The sequence below is a fragment of the Schistocerca nitens genome, chromosome 4 (assembly GCF_023898315.1).
Source record: "Schistocerca nitens isolate TAMUIC-IGC-003100 chromosome 4, iqSchNite1.1, whole genome shotgun sequence".
NCBI lineage: Eukaryota > Metazoa > Arthropoda > Insecta > Orthoptera > Acrididae > Schistocerca > Schistocerca nitens.
The window spans coordinates 179,781,391-179,796,195 of NC_064617.1; the positions used below are offsets into that span (position 1 = coordinate 179,781,391).

The window sequence follows — 14,805 nt, forward strand, 5'->3', positions numbered from 1 at the left end:
CGACTCGCAGAGCTAGCAGAGAGCTGCAAATTCCACAATCAACTGTATGTTGAGTCCTACGAAAAAGGTTAGTTATGAAACGTCAACTACCCGAGGCGATGGATCGGCCGCCAGGCAGCCCGTGACAGAGCACTTCATCACTGGCCTCCAAGAAGCCCTGATCTTACCCCCTGCGATTTTTTCTTATGGGGGTATGTTAAGGATATGGTGTTTCGGCCACCTCTCCCAGCCACCATTGATGATTTGAAACGAGAAATAACAGCAGCTATCCAAACTGTTACGCCTGATATGCTATAGAGAGTGTGGAACGAGTTGGAGTATCGGGTTGATATTGCTCGTGTGTCTGGAGGGGGCCATATTGAACATCTCTGAACTTGTTTTTGAGTGAAAAAAAACTTTTTTAAATACTCTTTGTAATGATGTATAACAGAAGGTTATATTATGTTTCTTTCATTAAATACACATTTTTAAAGTTGTGGTATTCTTTTTAAATCACCCTGTTATTCCCCTTTCCTTGAGCTGTTGCGACGCCAGACCTCTTTGGCGCTATAGCCACGCCACGTAACCTCCAGCTTTCTGTGAACGACTGGAATACAACTGGCAACACGCTTACGTACCTTCCTTCTGTCCGCCGAGTTGTTAATACGTTATTTTATTTTCTGTATCCCGTCCTTAAGATGTGCAGAGTATTGTACTTAAGTAACTCCAGATGAACGCCGGAAGCGCTGCAGCAAGCAGCGATTGGCGCCTGGTGTAGGAGGCCGGAGTCGGTGGCGCGCCGTGCGTTCGGCTTTAAAGCGCAGCGATCGCACGGACGGCACGGGCGCTGACGCACGGCCGGGACACGCCTACAACGCGACACCGCCGCGCCTGTCTGCAGCACGGAGAAGCTGACCCACTACACTACACTACACCACACTCCGCTCCACTGCTCCTGCTTGGACGCGCAACAGGCCCAGAGCTGCCGAAAGCCGTCCTCAACACTCCTTACCACATCCTGATGGATTCTCTACGCAGAACAACATGGAGCACTGCAGTGTGAAAGTCAAAGATCAATAGCAATGTGAGGCTGTTTGCTGATGATGCTGTGGTGTACGGAAAGGTGTCGTCGTAGAGTGACTGTAGGAGGATACAAGGTGACTTGAACAGGGTTTGTGATTGGTGTAAAGAATGACAGCTAACTCTAAATATAGATAAATGTAAATTAATGCAGATGAATAGGAAAAAGAATCCCGTAATGTTTGAATACTCCAATAGTAGCGTGGCGCTTGACACAGTCACGTCGATTAAATATTTGGGCGTAACATTGCAGAGCGATATGAAGTGGGACAAGCATGTAACGGCAGTTGTGGGAAAGGCGAATGGCCGTCTTCGGTTGATTGGTAGAATTTTGGGAAGATGTGGTTCATCTGCAAAGGAGACCGCTTTTAGAACGCTGGGGATCGCTATCAGGTCGGATTGAGGGAGGACATAGAAGCAATTCAGAGGCGGGCCGCTAGATTTGTTACTGGTAGGTTTGATCATCACGCGAGTGTTACGGAAATGCTTCAGGAACTCGGGCGGGAGTCTCTAGAGGAAAGGAGGCGTTCTTTTCGTGAATCGCTACTGAGGAAATTTAAAGAACCAGCATTTGAGGCTGACTGCAGTACAAATTTACTGCCACCAACTTACATTTCGCGGAAAGACCACAAAGATAAGGTAAGAGAGATTAGGGCTCGTACAGAGGCATATAGACAGTCATTTTTCCCTCGTTCTGTTTGGAAGTGGAACGGGGAGAGAAGATGCTAGTTGTGGTACGAGGTACCCTCCGCCACGCGCCGTATGGTGGATTGCGGAGTATGTATGTAGATGTAAAATGCCATAGCTTCATGCTGGCACACACAACTTTCCCCCCACGTTCGCTAATTTTTGACGGTTAGTAGCGGTCGCGGATCAAATTGTAGGCAGTCGGAAATTATTTAGTTGAGGTAAAGAACTTATACACTCAGGTACAAAAGTCATGGGAGAGCGATATGCACATACACAGATGGCGGTAGTATTGAGAACAGAAAGTTTAAACGGATAGTCCACTGGCGGTGATGTCATTTGGACTCAGGTGATTCATGTGAAAAGGTTTCCGACGTGTTTATGGTCGCACGACGGGGAATGAAGAGTTTGAACGTGAAATGATAGTTGGATCTATATACATGGGACATTTCATTCCGCAAATCGTTACGGAATTCAATATTCAGAGAACCTCAGTGTCAAGATTATGCAGAGAATATCAAATTTCAAGGATTCTCTCATCACGGACAAAGCAGTTGCCGATGCCCTTTACTTAACGACCGAGATCAGAAGCTTTTGCATAGTTGTCAGTGCTGACAGACAAGCAACACTGCGTGAAATAACGACAGTTATCAATGTTGGACGTGCAACGAACGTATCCGTTAGGTAAGTGTTGCGAAATTTGTCGTTAACAGGCTATGGCAGCAGACGACCGACGGGAATCACTTTGCTAACAGCAAATCGCCTGCAGCACCTCTGCTGGGCTCATGACCATGTTGGTTGGACCCTAGACGATTGGAAGGCCGTGGTCTGGTCAGATGAGTCCCAATTTTAGTTGCTAAGCGCCGGCCGGAGTGGCCGAGCAGTTCTAGGCACTACAGTCTGGAACCGCGCGACCGCTACGGTCGCAGGTTCGAATCCTGCCTCGGGCATGGGTGTGTGTGATGTCCTTAGGTTGGTTAGGGTTAAATAGTTCTAAGTTCTGGGGGACTGATGACCTCAGAAGTTAAGTCCCGTAGTGCTCACAAGGGAACCTTCCCATCGCACCCCCCTCAGATTTTGTTATAAGTTGGCACAGTGAATAGGACTTGAGAAACTGAACACAGATCAATTGAGAAAACAGGAAGAAGTTGTGTGGAACTGTGAAAAAATAAGCAAATTATACAAACTGACTAGTTCATGGGAAGATAGGCAACATCAAGGACACTGAGCCTGCAGGAGCGCCGTGGTCTCGTGGTAACGTGAGCAGCTGCGGAACGAAACGTCCTTGGTTCAAATCTTCCATCGAGTGAAAAGTTTAATTTTTTATTTTCAGTTTATGTGACAAACTCTTATGTTTTCACCACTTTTTTGGGAGTGATTATCACATCCACAAGAAAACGTAAATCGGGCAAGGTAGAAGAATCTTTTTACCCATTCGCCAAGTGTACAAGTTAAGTGGGTCGACAACATATTCCTGTCATGTGACGCACATGCCGTCACCAGTGTCGTATAGAATATATCAGATGTGTTTTCCTGTGGAGGAATCGGTTGATCTATTACCTTGCTATCAAATGTTTTCGGTTCCCATTGGAGAGGCACGTCCTTTCGTCTACTAATCGCACGGTTTTGCGATGCGGTCGCAAAACACAGACACTAAACTTATTACAGTGAACAGAGACGTCAATGAACGAACGGACAGATAATAAATATGCAAAAATAAAGAAAGTAAAATTTTCACTCGAGGGAAGACTTGAACCTAGGACCTCTCATTCTGCAACTGCTCACGCTACCACGGGACCACGGCGCTTCTGAGCTCACGTTCTCCATGATGTTGCCTATGTCGCCCATGGACTACTCAGTTTGTATATTTTGCTTGGTTTTTCACAGTTCCACACAACTTCTTCCTGTTTTCTCAATTGATCTGTGTTCAGTTTATCAAGGCCTATCCACTGTGCCAACTTATAACTAAATCTGAGGGGGGTGCGATGGGGAGGTTCCCTTGTCAGTGCCATTTAGTTGCTAAGCGCTCATGGTAGCGTTCGAATGTGACGCAGACCCCATTAAGCCATGGAGCCAAGTTGTCAACAAGGCACTGTTCAAGGTGGTAGTGGCTCCATAATAGTGTGGCCTGTGTTTCCATGGAATAGACTGGGTCCAACAGAGCCGATCATTGACTGGAAATTGTTAACTTCGGCTACCTGGAGACCATTTGCAGCCATTCATGGACTTCACGTCTGCAAACAACGATGGAATTTTTATGGATGACAATTTGCCATATGGGCCGGCCTGTGTGGCCGAGCGGTTCAAGGCACTTCAGTCTGGAACCGTTCGACCGCTACGGTCGCAGGTTAGAATCCTGCCTCGGGCATGGATGTGTGTGATGTCCTTAGGTCAGTTAGGTTTAAGTAGTTCTAAGGGACTGATAACCTCAGAAGTTAAGTCCCATAGTCCTCAGTGCCATTTTTTGTAGTGCAGTGTGAGGCACGGCGTTGACGATCAACAGCCTACTTAATTAAGAATGAACTCGTCCGGCCCAAGTAGCTGAGTGGTCAGCGTGACAGAATGTCAATCCTAAGGTCCCGGGTTCGATTCCCGGCTGGGTCGGAGATTTTCTCCGCTCAGGGACTGCGTGTTGTGTTGTCCTAATCATCATCATTTCATCCCCATCGACGCGCAGATCGCCGAAGTGGCGTCAAATCGAAAGACCTGCACCAGGCGAACGGTCTACCCCACTGGTAGACATTTCATTTCATTTCATTTCATTTCAAGAATGAACTCGCGAACTGCCTCAGTTGTAGAATACATAAATAAAGGAAGTAAGGGATATCAGATCTCGCACCGAAAGATGTTGGTGTTGGCTCTTTCCGCGCGCTGTCGAGACTAGAATAATAGAGAATTATTGTGAACGTGGTTAGATGAACCTTCTATCAGGCATTTAAGTGTGATTTGCAGAGTGTCAGTGTAGACGTAGGGACAATATATCGGATCAAATGAAAATTTGTGCCGGACCGGGAGTTCAATCTGAATATCCCGCTTGTCGCGAGTGTTCACCTGAACAACTTTGGCTATCCGAGCCCCTCTCGTCAACGCTCTCACATTGCATTACAGTATTTCAGGCCATAGCTACGGAAGGACGAGAGAAAACAGTGTGTCAACCTGTGCGGAGATCACGGTAATATAACGCCAGCACATGGGAAATGAAGACAGCGGGACAAATGGAGATTTGGGCCGCTTGCGGAGGCGTGCTCGAATAGCCGAACTTACATAGTGCGATATTGTCAACGCGCTTGATGTCCACGAAGGCAATCTTCAGCAGAACAGGTCATCGAATATGGTTGAATGGAAGCATACCCACATCGACTGGCATGCCGTCTGGCGATCGGTGTGCGCTCCTGATCTTGCCACTGACGTCCAGTCTGCCTGGTACCTTACTGTCAATGGGAAGCAAGTATGCTGGTCACGTCTTCACTGGATTCACCTTGCCGACACCCACTGTGTGTCGCCTGTGATGGGACACAAACGAGCATCGCCTGGTGTGCTGAAAGGCGATGGATGCCTGGTCCTTAGCGCGACACATGCTGGTTTTTATTACCCGTACAACTCGTCATCAGATACCTCTTCGCCTGCTCCTCCTTCTGGACTCGGGATACTTCCCACAAACGAAGACGAACTGCGTGAAGTGGATTTGTGGACACGCAGTTTATTACTTGTTTGTTGATGGCAAGAAAAATGTCCTTGACTTTTGGCACTTCCTTAATGAACGATATTGTGCAGTTTTACGCAGTCCCAAATACAGACAATTTTTCTCTACTTTTCTTTGTAATATGTTTCTTAACCAGCCGCGGAATTGGGGTGTTACTGCAGTGAGGACCTGATCCACGCATTTTCCACTCTTATTAGTTATTCTCTGGTCACTGGAATTTTCTTCTCAGCGACGTCATTTTCCTGCTACGTTCGGTGGTAAAAAAATCAATAAAATTAGTTAAACTCGTCTCATTGATGTGCTTTGTACCTCTACTCCACGTCCCCTACGCTTCCTTTGGTTCATGGGCGAGGAGGGAACAAGACATTGTAGGTAGCCCTTGGGTTGCCCTCACCCCTTCCTCTGAGCGCCAGGAAATTAAAAAAAAAAAAAGAATTGGTGGTTAAGGCGACCGCTCGCGAGAAGCGGAAAATCCGGGTTCGAATCCAAATCCGGTAAACATTTTCATTTCTTCTAAACTATTCTACAGCTGATGTGGAACCATATTCGCAATTTGCGAGTTCAACCTGTAAGTGTACGCCGAGTACCAATTCTAGAAGCGACAAAAAATAAAAACACCTAGAGCCGTCCTTGTGATTTTATTGTATTTTGTCGTTACCAGATACGACGCTTCATTGCGACATCTTCAGGCTGTTTTGATGCAGTACAGGTTGATACGATCCCCATGCATAACCCATCAGTTGCTAGTATTACCGAATTCGCATATAATGTGCCAGCACTCCAACCATCAATGGTTGATGGTTGATGGTTGGAGTGCTGGCACATTATCTACGAATCCAGTAACGCTGGCAACTGATGGGTTATGCATGGGGATCGTATCAACCTGTACTGCATCAAAACAGCCTGAAGATGGCGCAATGAAGCGTCGTATCTGGTAACGACAAAATACAATAAAATCACAAGGACGGCTCTAGGTGTTTTTATTTTTTGTCACGATAGTAAACGGCCGTCGTCCCAGAGACGTCCTGCTAAAAGTATAAACATACAAAAAATTCTAGAAGCGGCTTATCCGCGCAGCACACGCAGTACCAAGGTTTTCAGGTTCAAAATGGTTCAAATGGCTCTGAGCACAACGGGACTTAATTTCTGAGGTCATCAGTCCCCTAGACTTAGAACTACTTAAACTTAAGTAACCGAAGGACATCACACACATCCATGTTCGAGGCAGGATTCGAACCTGCGGCTGTAGCGGTCGCGCGGTTCCAGACTGTAGCGCCTAGAACCGCTCGGCCACCCCGGCCGGCGGTTTTCAGGGCTACGCATCATGCTGACTAGGTGTCCAATGGAAAAAATGTCGTTAGCAGTTTAGAATTCAAAGTTACAACAGTGTTCAGGACCATGAGCGAATGATACTGCAGTATTTTTAAAGCTTGGGAAAGAATAGATCATTGATATAAAATTATGTGTGTTCATTAAACAACATTTAACGTATTACAAATTGGGTCGACGGTTTTATTTACATGTCATGTCCTACTACGATTCGCTTCGCATTATTAGGAACTTGTGCCATATTATTCTCAACAGCCATTTATAACGCGGCCTTTCATTACGAACTGTTCATGCAGTTTTTTTTTTTTTTTGTTATAATACTGGCACGGCAGCACAGTTCCTGCTACTGAATTTTCCATGTTTTTAATTTCTACACGTTTATTTTTACATGCTTGTTTCCGTAGCGGATTTTCATATGATGTAGTCGGACTGCTATGCAACGTTTATAAAACAATCTGCTACATACGAACGTTAATGTGGATCTCTGAAATTCCCAGTCCTTACCTTGAAAGAGTGTTCTGTTATATATGTGTATAATCTGCTGAGTGTTACGTTTGAGATGACGCATAGCTCAGTTTGAGGCCGTCAATATTTTACTGACGTTTATTCGTAGCTAAGTGATAAATGAAGTAATAGACTTAAGCTGCGATCTCTCAGCTTTTCTCTGCGCAATTGATTAATAGTGCGCTACCGAGTGTTCTGTCGAGTTGTTGTTTCCATTGTATACAGCCATCTTCTTCTGGGGCCGGGAGTTTTCCTGAACACTTTCAGACAAAGAGAGCCTCACCGAGGGGTTAAATCACCTGCGAATAGTTTCCCGAATGATAGGGTTCTCAGACCATCAAATAGAACGGTAGATGCAGTCGAAATCAAGAACACCTGTAAAGGAGACTAAGACCGAGGAAATAATGATTGTTGCTGTTCAGTAGAAGATTTGTTTGTTGGTAGAGTAAGCTATCCGTACGTTTACGTATATTTTCAACTGAGGAATTCGCACAGATTGAACATAAGAATTTGACTCCCAGAATGTCTCGCAGGATCTGACTTACGAGAAAGTAAACTTGAAAGTGCCTATCTCGTTCAGTGTCTGTTTAAACGTTCGTAATGGCAAGAATACTGTTTGAATTCAACACTGTGAATCATTAATCTTGTAAACGGATAAACTGGCCCTGGAAAATCTCAATGTTCCCTGTTTTTATTGTTTAATTTTGGCTTATTTGTTGCACAATGGAAGCAGCTTGAAAGCGTGTCACATTTGCAGAGCTATAACTACTGAAATTTAAAGTTTAAACATGGTTTCTTAGTTCAGTGACCGTTTACAAACTGAAGTTAAAGCAGTTACAACCCTCTGTCATAAGATTTAAATCTTTTGACCAGGTTTCAACACTTCTATGAGTGCATTCCTCAGAAATTAAATATTCAAATTGGCCTAAAAGTACAAATTTCGGGGAAATTTTTTTAATGTAAAAGTGTAAGGACTGCCTAACAGTACAAGAAACAGTACTTACATGTCACGTATAAAATAAATATCAAGCGAGAAAGGCTTTAGTCACAAAATTTAAAAATAAAACATGGAAGGCGAGCCACTGTGGGCTGCTCATACCTATAAAACCACAGGTAGCAACAGACTGAGGCGCCTGCTTTAACAAGTGCGGGCACGTGAACATTACCCCAAGAGTGCCGTCTAGTAGCCGTAAATATAAGTAGCAAAGCATAGATGCCCCAAGCAAGCCTCCAGGCGACACAGCATCTCTGATGACACTGCGCGCCCGTAATTTCAAACAGTACAAAGGTGCTTACGCGTTCATGACATCAAAGTACCAGAGATATGCCCATGAAATTATCTACTGCTCCCTGCCAACATGGCATCCAGTGTATTTCGCACCCTGCAACCTTTAAACATAACCTACGCCTCCCAATACCGAGTCTGTATCACATTCCACGCGAATGTGGCGTCTCTTACGTGGGCAGACTATCAGAACAGACAGGGTGATATCCAAGGAACGACTAAAATAACCAGGCAAATCAGATGTCGCAGAGCACTGCCTTGAATGTAATCATGAAATGAAAAATGATGGGACCAGGATCGAGGTGCAAACGCCAAGTTTCTGAAACAGCATAATTGAGGAGTCTATCGAAACAAAGGTGTCAGAAAACCTAAAAAATAGAGATGGTCGTTTCAATTTAAATAACGCTTAGCGTCCGACACTCAATTTCTTAAAATCTCGCCGCCATCGCAATCACCAGAGTTGGAAAACACTGAGAAAATTTCCGTTTCCCGGAATGTCAGCTCGTGCTCTGAAAAACGAAAGAGCGTCAAAAAATGTAGTGTGCGTTGGGAATCGAACTCGGCTATAAATAGCGGCGTAAGACCAACGATTGCTGTCAGTCTGGTTGGAGTACAGAGAGGGAGTACGCATACAAACAAAACACGCAGGACCTAGGAACACGACTTTTGGAGAAATTAGAAATAAATCGTACCACCTTACCATGGATTACACCACATTACTACACTACTGGCCATTAAAATAGCTACACCAAGAAGAAATGCAGATGATAAACGGGTATTCATTGGACAAATATATTATACTAGAACTAACATGTGATTACAATTTCACGCAATTTGGGTGCATAGATCCTGAGAAGCCAATACCCAGAACAACCACCTCTGGCCGTAATAACGGCCTTGATACGCCTGGGCATTGAGTCAAACAGAGCTTGGATGGCGTGTAAAGGTACAGCTGGCCATGCAGCTTCAACACGATACCACAGTTCATCAAGAGTAGTGACTGGCGTATTCGTGACGAGCCAGTTGCTCGGCCACCATTGACCAGACGTTTTCAATTGGTGAGAGATCTGGAGAATGTGCTGGCCAGGGCAGCAGTCGAACATTTTCTGTATCCAGAAAGGCCCGTATAGGACCTGCAACATGCGGTCGTGCATTATTCGATTGAAATGTAGGGTTCGCAGGCATCGAATGAATGGTAGAGCCACGGGTCATAACACATCTGAAATGTAACGTCCACTGTTCAAAGTGCCGTCAATCCGAACAAGAGGTGACCGAGACGTGTAACCAATGGCACTCCATACCATCACGCCGGGTGATACGCCAGTATGCCGATGACGAATACACGCTTCCAGTGTGCGTTAACCGCGATGTCGCGAAACACGGATGCGACCATCATGATGCTGTAAACAGAACCTGGATTCATCCGAAGAAATGACGTTTTGCCATTCGTGCTCCGAGGTTCGTCGTTGAGTAACCATCACAGGCGCTGCTGTCTGTGATGTAGCGTTAAGGGTAACCGCAGCCATGATCTCCAAGCTGATAGTCCATGCCGCTGCAAAAGTCGTCGAACTGTTCGTGCAGATGGTTGTTCTCTTGCAAACGTCTCCATCTGTTGACTCAGGGATCGAGACGTGGCTGCACGATCCGTTACAGCCATGCGGATAAGATGCCTGTCATCTCGACTGCTAGAGATACGAGGCCGTTGGGATCCAGCACGGCGTTCCGTATTACCCTCCTGAACCAACCGATTCCATGTTCTGTTAACAGTCACTGGATCTCGACCAACTCGAGCAGCAATGTCGCGATACGATAAACCGCAATCGCGATACGCTACAATCCGACCTTTATCAGAGAAAGAAACGTGATAGTACGGATTTCTCCTCCTTACACGAGGCATCACAACAACTTTTCACCAGGCAACGCCAGTCAACTGCTGTTTGTGTATGAGAAATCGGTTGGAAACTTTCGTCATGTCAGCACGTTGTAGGTGTAACCACCGGCACCAGCCTTGTCTGAATGCTCTGAAAAGCTAATCATTTGCATATCACAGCATCTTCTTCCTGTCGGTTAAATTTCGCGTCTGTAGCACGTCATCCCCGTGGTGTAGCAATTTTAATGGCCAGTAGTGTACACTCTATTCATCACTTTTCTAAAATAAAATTTGTTAGATAAGTTTCTTATTTAAGAGTCACACCTATCTCGAACCCTTAGTATTCTGTTAAAATTGTTAATCACCTCAGCATATCCACAAAACACTCAAATCTTTCGCCGTAGTCACTCTTAAGCCCTAACTCTCCCGATCAATTTAAGTCTCTCTGTTCCGTACTAACGCTGCTGTAGCGTCCCCTTTCCAGCAGTTTAGCGACCTAGCATAGCATACTATTGTTTTCACCGACTAGCACCACCTGGCTTCATGTGATCTGCTGTTGATTACAATATTCGTCTAAACAATTTCCATTTCTTATAGGTGCTTTTCGTATCAAACTGCCCCATAAAAACGGGACTGAGTTCAAGGTGGATCTATTTACCTAGACCAAAATTTGTCATTCATCAATTATTGAAAAACCGAGGAGACAACGAAGGTTTATGAAGATATGGTCAATTCATAGGTTCTTTTTTCTAAATTGTCGATAAAACTCGCCTAAAATTATTTGTTTATACAACCTCCAACCAGACCGCGCGCCGAAAGATACAGTGATATGACACAAGTCACGGGATAGCGATATGCACATATACAGACAGCGGTAGTACCGCCTACACAAGAATAAAAGGGCAGTGCATCGGTGTAGCCGTCATTTGTACTAAGGTGATTCATGTGAAGTTTCCGATCTAATTACGGCTGTACAACAGGACTTAACAGACATTGAATGCGGAATGGTAATTGGAACTAGACGCATGGGACATTCCATTTCGGAAATCGTTAGAAAATTCAATACCCCGTGAACCAAAGTGTCAAGAGTGTGGCGAGAATACCAGATTCAGGTATTGCGTCTCACTACGGGCAACGCAGTGGCCGAGGCCTTCACTTAACGACCGGGAGCAGCGGTGTTTGCGTAGAATTGTCAGTGCCAACAGACAAACAACACTGCGTAAAATAACCAGAGAAAGCAATGTGGGACGTACGATGAACGTATCCGATAGGACAGACCGTCGAAATTTGACGCTAATAAGCATTGGCGGCAGACGACAAACGCGAGTGCCTTTGCTAACAGCACTACATCGCCTGCAGCACCTCTCTTGGGCTCGTGACCATATCGGTTGGACCCTAGACGACTGGAAACCCGTGGCCTGGCCAGATGAGTCTTGATTTGATTTGGTAAGGGCTGATGGTAGGGTTCGAGTTGGCGCAGACCCTACGAAGCCGTGGACGCAAGTTGTCAACAAGGCGCTGTAAAGCTGGTGGTGGCTCCGTAATGGTGCGGGCTGTGTTTACATGGGATGGACTGTGCCCTCTGGTCAAACTGAACCGATCATCGACTGGAAATGGTTATGTTCGGCCACTTGGTGACCATTTGCAGCCATTCATGGACTTCATGTTCCCAAATGACGATGGAATTTTTATGGATGACAATGCGGCATGTTACCGGTCGGACCACAAGTAGTTCGTGATTGGTTTGAAGAACCGTCTGGACAACTCGAGAGAAAAATTTGGCTCCCATTTAACATTTCTGGGATATAATCGAGAGGTCAGTTCGTGCACTAAATTCTAGACCGACAACACTTTCACAATTATGGAGGGCTATAGAAGCAGCATCGCTGAATATTTCTTCAGGGAACTTCCAATGACTTGGGTCTACGTCACGTCGAGCTGCTGCACTGCTCCGGGCAAAAGGAGGTCTGACACAGCGTTAGGAGGTATCTCGTGACTTTTGTCACCTCGATGTATTATTGTGTGGCACAGAACTACCTAGTGAGCCGCGTGGCTCGATCAGGGATATTCCCGCCGCCGGTATAGGTCATGTTTCACGGCGGTGTGCGCAGTGCGCGCACTGGCGCCACCTACCGGGCCGATCGGGAGCGAGAGGAAAAGCTGAGGAAGGGGGAGTGATTTTGCTTTGGGACGCCGAGCAGTAACGGCGTTTTGGGAACTGTGGCGGACAGGTAAGGTCCGGTGTCAGCCAACAAGCAGGGCACGTCCAGAAGGGGCTGTTTACACAGGTGACGTCTCCGTGGCAAATATCTCCAGCGAGGAAAGAGACGTTACTGGGTAACCATTGGTGTAGTTTTTCCACTTGCTTCATGTCTCCTGGCATCGGGATCTGCGGCGGCTGGCTTCGTCGAACAAGCAGGAGGTTAAGGGCCTTGCTTGTCCTGTAAATTGTGGTCGGAATCCACTACTGGTCTCTGTGCGGTTGACTGTATTTTCTTGGGCGGCCGTCGCTACTCCTACTGGGTCTGGCCTACAATGGGTTGATTTTAATTGGTTTATTACGTAATGTTTTAAGGTGTATGTGGTGTGATCATTAACATTTACGAGGGCCTTGTGTGCTGAGGCATTCCGTTGTAGATCCCTATTGTCAAAGTTTAGCCGCCATTGGAAACAGTTTGCGGGTCCTTGTTTACGTACCACCTGGTTATTGTATTTATATCACACCACGGAGTTAAGATGGCCAGTCGCTATATATATATATATATATACTACTGGCCATTAAAATTGCTACACCGAGAAGAAATGCAGATGATAAACGGGTATTCATTGGACAAATATATTATACTAGAAATGACATGTGATTACATTTTCACGCAGTTTGGGTGCATAGATCCTGAGAAATCAGTACCCAGAACAACCACCTCTGGCCGTAATAACGGCCTTGATACGCCTGGGCAGTCACTCAAACAGAGCTTGGATGGCGTGTACAGGTACAGCTGCCCATGCAGCTTAAACACGATACCACAGTTCATCAAGAGTAGTGACTGGCGTATTGTGACGAACCAATTGCTCGGCCACCATTGACCAGACGTTTTCAATTGGTGAGAGATCTGTAGAATATGCTGGCCAGGGCAGCAGTCGATCATTTTCTGTATCCAGAAAGACCCGTACAGGACCTGCAACATGCGGTCATGCATTATCCTGCTGAAATGTAGGGTTTCGCAGGGATCGAATTAAGGGTAGAGCCACGGGTCGTAACACATCTGAAATGTAACGTCCACTGTTCAAAGTGCCGTCAATGCGAACAAGAGGTGACCGAGACGTGCAACCATCACGCCGGGTCATACGCCAGTATGCTGACGACGAATACACGCTTCCAATGTGCGTTCACGGCGATGTCGCTAAACACGGATGCGACCATCGTGATGCTGTAAACAGAACCTGGATTCATCCGAAAAAACGACTTTTGCCGTTCGTGCACCCAGGTTCGTCGTTGAGTGCACCGTCGCAGGCGCTCCTGTGATGCAGCGTCAAGGGTAACCGTTGCCATTGTCTCCGAGCTGATAGTCCATGCTGCTGCAAACGTCGTCGAACTGTTCGTACAGATGGTTGTTGTCTTGCAAACGTCCCCACCTGTTGACTCAGAGATCGAGACGTGGCTGCACGATCCGTTAAAACCATGTGGATAAGATGCCTGTCATATCCACTGCTAGTGATACGAGGCCGTTGGGATCCAGCACGGCGTTGCGTATTACCCTTCTGAACCCACCGATTCCCTATTCTGCTAACAGTCATTGGATCTCGACCAACGCGAGCGGCAATGTCGCGATACGATAAACCGGAATCGCGATAGGCTACAGTCCGACCTTTATCAAAATCGGAAACGTGATAGTACGCATTTCTCCTCCTCACACGAGACATGACAACGTTTCACCAGGCAACATCGGTCAACTGCTGTTTGTGTATGAGAAAAAAGCTAATCATCTGCATATCACAGCATCTTCTTCCCGTCGGCTAAATTTCGCATCTGTAGCACTTCATCTTCGTGGTGTAGCAATTTTAATCGCCAGTAGTATATACACTCCTGGAAATGGAAAAAAGAACACATTGACACCGGTGTGTCAGACCCACCATACTTGCTCCGGACACTGCGAGAGGGCTGTACAAGCAATGATCACACGCACGGCACAGCGGACACACCAGGAACCGCGGTGTTGGCCGTCGAATGGCGCTAGCTGCGCAGCATTTGTGCACCGCCGCCGTCAGTGTCAGCCAGTTTGCCGTGGCATACGGAGCTCCATCGCAGTCTTTAACACTGGTAGCATGCCGCGACAGCGTGGACGTGAACCGTATGTGCAGTTGACGGAC

At 46.3% G+C, this 14,805-nt stretch overlaps 1 protein-coding gene across 1 annotated transcript in view; it reads right to left on the minus strand.

The window, feature by feature from the left end:
• LOC126252188 (uncharacterized) overlaps positions 1-14,805 on the minus strand; it is a 1,014,765-nt gene that overhangs the window by 244,963 nt on the left and 754,997 nt on the right. The window lies entirely within an intron of this gene.